Here is a 6,000-nt window from a genome sequence, read left to right as displayed (position 1 = left end):
CCAGGAGATGAATTGTTGCTCGGTGGAGGAAGGTGAAGATCACACAAGGACCTGGGGACACCAAGGGGTCAGGGACAACACTGAGCCTGTATGGTAATGGAATTCCAAAGCCGGAAGAGGGGAGTGAGGGCCGAGTGGGAGAGTGGGGCTGGGGAGAGCTTCCCACCTATCAAAGTTTACAGAGAAGAGAGGTTTCAGAGATAAGTGATCTGTATGCTGGGGAGGGGCAAGAGGAGAGCACAGTGGAGATAGGCCAGCCAGGGGAGAGAGGACGAGTGCGAGTGCATGAGGAGGCTTCTTCCGGGAAAGAAAAACCTCAGCTAGGGAAGCCAGTCTAAGATCTAGGGCCCAGATGAACCTTTGCTTTCAGGGGCTGCCCCCACTCCCTCCATCCTTCAGCACAAATTGGCAGAAGGTTCTCTCTCAGTCCCATCATGCTTAGCAGTGTCTTTGCCCTGTACCCTCTGCTCTCTAGCCTGTAAACCACCTGTCAGGGTCCTCTGCACCCTGAGGGATCTGGGCAGGAGTCAAGGGTAGGCTGGGGCTTGGCCTGCAGCCTGAGGGTCCCCACGCAGAGGCCTCTCTGAGCCTTCCCTGTCTTGCCCTGAGCCTCCCTGTTCATTCACTAGGGTGGGGACAGGAAGGAGCAAGGGAAGGGGAAGCCAGGGGCTCTGGGAAAGTTGCCGTGGAGGCTACCATAAACCCCGGACTCCTCTGTGTCTGGAAATACCCGCTGCATGGCTCCTGACCCTAGCTTTCCAGGCATCCCCTGGGTTTGGCAAATGAAGCTGGGGCAGCTGCTGGATCACCACCAGTGAGGACCTTGCTTTCAGCTAGGAGGTTTCCACCCTGCTCCTCCTTTCTCTCCTTTTCTCTTGATCAGCACACAGGAGGCCTGGGGAGAGCTTCCTTCTTATACAATGAAGAGGGGCTTCTCAGGTAAGGGGGCCTCAGCTTCTCCTCTCTTGAGCCCATTGTCTCTGCATGCTAAAATGTTCTCCTAGAAGGAGAGGGCCCTGTCCACACCAATAACTCCAGCTCCAGGTGCCAGCGGCCCTGGTCTTCCAAGAAGGCAAAGGAGACAGAGTGTGGGGCTAGCCTCAGACCTTGGGCTCCTGGGAACCAAGGAGATTGAAGGTGGGGGGCCCTCCTGGTCTCACGAGGAGCCAGAGCAGGCACTCTGCCTCATGCTCAATGATCTTACCCATTCAGACATCCATTCTTTGAAACGTTGGGTCATCAGTCATGAACCACCATCCAGTGGACAGTCCAGCCCAGTCTTTGGACCACCCAGCCCTCTCGGTGATGTGGGGAGGGCTGAGTCCCCTGAGTTGCCAGGAGCCTCAATGACCAGGGCAATTCAGAAGTTGACTTCTCCTTCCTCCTACACACCTCTGCTTTAAAACACCCCATGAAGGAGGAGGGCTGCCATCTTAAGACCCACACTTGGCCCTAGCAGGAGAAATATCTCTGGAAGGTCAAGGCCATGGGCAGTTGGTTCTTCCAACCTTCATCTCTTCTCCAAACCCATTCTTCAAGCTTCAGTCTTCTCCCTCCAGCCAAGAACCTTATCATATCCTGTTCCCACAAAAGACTCTTACAGTCAAGGTTTTCTACTAGGTCCACCTCCTTTCCATGCCCCACCTGGCTTTCCTTGCTTTTTTTCTGCCCTTTGCTTTCTTGCCTCATCCCTTATGACTATTTGCCTCCAGCTATCCCTTTTTCTTCCCTTCCTCCTGGACCTCATTTGATGTCAGGGATCTCCCTTCTACTCCAAGTCTGCCCTTGGCTGTCAGGATGTCACCTGAGGGAAAGGCAACTAATGTTTATTGAGCCCTGCAAATGTGTAATCAGATATAGTCCCTCAGTCACTCTCCCTAGTCACTATTATTATTATCCCCATTGCACAGAAAACTGAGGGGCTTGAGTCAGAGTTAAATTACAAGCCCCAAGAGAGGCACCTGGCTGGCTCAGTCAGTAGAGCATGTGACTCCTGATCTTGGCATTGTGAGTTTGAGCACATGTTGGATGTAGAGATTACTTAAACATAACATTTAAAAATACTTTTTAAAAAATAAAATAAAAATAGGTCCCCTGGGTGGCTTAATCAGTTAAGCATTGGACTCTTGATTTCAGCTCAGGTCATGATCTCATGTTTGTTGAGTTCGAGCCCCACATCAGGCTCTGTGCTGACTGTGGAGCCTGCTTAGGATTTTCTCTCTGTCTCTGACCTTTCCCTGTTCACACTCATTTTCTCTCTCTTTGTCTCTATCTCTCTCTCAAAAATAAATAAATAAACATTAAAAAATAAGGGGTGCCTGGGTGTCTGAGTTGGTAAAGCAGCCAACTTCAGCTCAGGTCATGATCTAGCAGTTCGTGGGTTCGAGCCCGATGTCCGGCTCTGTGCTGGCAGCTCAGAGCCTGGAGCCTGCTTTGGATTCTGTGTCTGCCTTTCTCTCTGTCCCTCCCCGGCTCTCTCTCTCTCTCCCTCTCTCTCTCTCCCCCCTCCCTCCCTCTCAAAAATAAAATAAACATTAAAAAATTAAATTAAATTAAATTAAATTAAATTAAAATAAATTACAAGCCTCAAGATCACATGGTTGAGAAGTGCCAAAAACCAGGTCCATGTTATGCTTATTCACCAGACTCAGCCAGAGCGGGCGCTGGGGAGAGGCCCCCATTCCAGCTCAGCCCTCCCCGCATGGCTATCATGGAGAGGCTTCAGAACTCAGTGTCTCTCGACGTCCACGCCCCAGGTCCTACCCCTTTCTCCTTACAGGGGCTCTCACATCTTGTCATCAGCCACTGCATCCTGTTCCCCCATGAAGCCCCCAAATGAGTCCTCAAGGCCACCGCTATGTCATCATCTTTTCTCCTCCATCAGCCTCAGGCCTGTCCTATGGGAAACCCACTCTGTTCCGCGGGAAAGACCCTGCGCAGTTCCTTGTAGGGACTTGAGAAAGGTGAAGGAGGCCCCGCGGGGCACCGCCTGCCGAGCGGGAATCCCTGCCCTAACCGCTGGCGCCCCTCGAGGGGAGGGGTGAGGGCGGAGGTGGTTCTGCGGCGGCATCTGTCCCAGGCGGGCGGGAAGCTGCTGCATTAAATTGTAAAATCGATTTATTGACCGGCAGGTGCGAGCAGCGGCAGATGGAGAGTAGCGCTGCCGGGCCGCATCTGCGGGGAGCGGCGGCATCGATCCTGGCCCCCCTCAGAAACCCGTCCGTCCCGGGCCTTTCTCGTCGGCTCGATCCCAATTGCAGGGCCAAGGTCCGCGAAAAACTGCGGCGCCTGAGCGGCTAGGATAACTCGGTTCCCTTCCCCTCCCCCCTCCTGGCCTCAGGGCTCGGGCTGCGCCCCCACGGCTGGCAGGCCCTGCCAGCCCCACTGCCCCAGTTGGCACGCGGCGGGCCGGGCTGACGCGTGGCAGCGCCCTGCGGCAGATGAGGCACGCGCCGGCCTCATTTCAATGTGAATGGATCGAAAGGAGCAGCCATGTGGCAGCAACAGTTTGCAAATCTCCCCGCCTTCTGTGCAGCTCCCCGGCCGCGGCTCCCTGCACGTGGCCCCGTCTCTGCTGCGACCGCAGCGGCGCCCCTCAAGGCTTAAGCGCCCCGCCCAAACCAGGCCCGCTCCCCCGCCCCTGGCCTGCCCAGCGGGCTCTGTGGCCAGGCCTCAGCCGTGCTCCTACCTGGGCGCAGTTTGCCCGGCGGAGAACGGGAGTAGGGGGAGGGCGAAAAGACGCTGGAAGCCTCGGAGCTGCGCTCTTGGCTAGGGGGCTGCGGGGCGAGCAAGGCTACCTAGTGGGGGAGGGGTCCAGAGGCTCTATACAGCCCCTGTTGTACCCCGAAAACCCGGGGTCAGCTTAGGGGCATGGCTGGAAGGCAACCTTGGCGCTTCAAAGTCCCAGGTGCGGGTGGTGCCTGCTGGGGGGCTGTGTGCAGCAGCCAAAGGAGAGGGTAACAGAAGCAGAAGTGCCCTGCAGGGGAGGCTGTGGGCCTTGCACGATGCCAGGACTGAACCCTGCTCCGGCTCCTGACGTTGTCAGCGCGAGTCCAGATGAGGGCCGGTGGACTTTTAGAAGGTCCACAGTCAGTCCAGGGGAGCCTACTCAGTTGAGGCTTGCACCCATGCCAAGCATCAGCGTAGGGGCAGGGGCAGTAGACACCCAGGTGGGTCCAACTCCATGTGATTTGCAGCCTCCGATGGCCTCACGGCCTCCTGCTCCTGGTGGCCCCCAGGACACATGCTGGGTTCTTCTGGTCTGGAGTGGGAGAAAAAGAGAGGAGTCCCAGCTGTGGATGTTTGCATTTCAGTTCTGGGCCTGCAGCAGGACCCTTTCTTGCTCAGCAAATGTGGGCAAAGAGGGACTCCAGCAGACTGGAGCACTGGTGGCTTTTCAGGGCCAAGGGTGGCATCTTAGCAGGATAATGAACTTTTGGGACAGTGCCCAAGTGGCAAATAGATGCTTCATAAATGCCTTTTGATGATGAGGAGAATTTAACCCTTTCCTCCTCAAAGAGGATTTCTAGGTCTCTGGGATCTCTTGCATTTTGCATCCCTGAGGATAATAATACTTCTGTTTGGTCCTTGACTATTTGCAAAGTGCTTTGGGGCACATTAGTCAGGATGTGTAACAGGGGTTCCAGATCTACCAGTATTGAGCAAGATGCATCCCATAGGGCTGGATGTGTCTCTTGAGGGTCAGACAAGCGCCAGAGTCAGAAAAGGAGTGAGTTCTTCTGAACTCCTAGGCTAGGATTTGGAGGTGGAAGCGGACAGAACTAGGCAGGGATGGATGCCAGCTCAGAGGAGAGCGAGGAACACTCTTTGGCATCCTAGGCAGGTCTAGGGATCATAGAGTATGGGTGGAGAGAGGGTGGGGAACCCACTTGTCAGGATCGCTGGGAGGCAAGCCCTGGGCTCCCCCTCCCTCGGGCCTGGGGACTCCGCCTGCCCATAACCTACATTAACTCTGGAGCGCAGCCTGGGCCCATCTGCCGGCCCCCCGCCCCACCTCGGTTCCCCACGCCAACCCGCTCGCGCCAGATGGTGGCTGGGAGGGGTGGCCGTGCGTGGGGGACCCCGGAGCCCATCTCCTCATCTCGCCCCTCCCCCAACCCACGCTCCCAACCTCTTGTTTCTCATCCTTCCCCCCCATCCTCCAACACCACCCACAACTCAAAAAAATCAGACCGTGCGAGGCATAGGCAGCTGTTGTGCTCCACTGCCGTACCTCCCCCCCCCCCACGGCCTTCCCCCCGGGCCCGCGCCGCGTCCCTGCCCACCGCCTCTCCCCTCCCCCACCCCCACCCCCGCGCCGATCTTATCGCTAGACGACAGCCATCGCTGTGCGGGCGGGCTGACAGCTGAAGCCACCGGGCCCCCGCTGCCCTCAGCGTCGCAGAGAGAGAGAGAGAGAGAGAGAGAGAGAGAGAGACATCCCCAGCACCCCCGAGACTGGGAGAAGGCGGCTCTCCCCGGTCTAAGGCCTCCGGGGATCATGCCGGGTTCCGGGAAAGCAGCTGCACTGCCGCCGCTCGGAGAAGTGGGGCCACCCAAGGGAGCCGCGAAGGCGAGACGGGTGAAGCCGCCTGAAACTCAAATTAGTCCGCGCGCTTTCAGTTCCACTCTGCATCTTGCCCCTATGAGGAGAGGACCCGGGTCTGCCCGACCTCAGCCCCTCACCAGGACTCTCCAGTGGCTTGAGCCAACGCTGGAGCCGGGGGAGTTCCACCCTGCCCCAAAGGAGCTACAGGACGCGGGAAGGGGCTTGGGGCTGCTGGGGTGGGGGGAGACGGTGGGCAGTGGAATTGAAGCAGAACCCAGGTGAGGCGAGGCGCTGGAGGCGGGGTCAGACTCTCATTACCATACAGCTGAGGACGCGCCCCCCCTTCTCAGACCTCGGGGACCACGCCCCCTTCCCTCATCTCCCGGACCACGCGTCTAGGGGCTGGCACCAGTGGAACCCAGGCTGGGGGCAGAAGGGAGAAGGCACGCGCT

The sequence above is a fragment of the Lynx canadensis genome, chromosome B3 (genome assembly GCF_007474595.2).
Source record: "Lynx canadensis isolate LIC74 chromosome B3, mLynCan4.pri.v2, whole genome shotgun sequence".
Taxonomy (NCBI): domain Eukaryota; kingdom Metazoa; phylum Chordata; class Mammalia; order Carnivora; family Felidae; genus Lynx; species Lynx canadensis.
Note: the sequence above shows the minus strand (reverse complement) of the source record.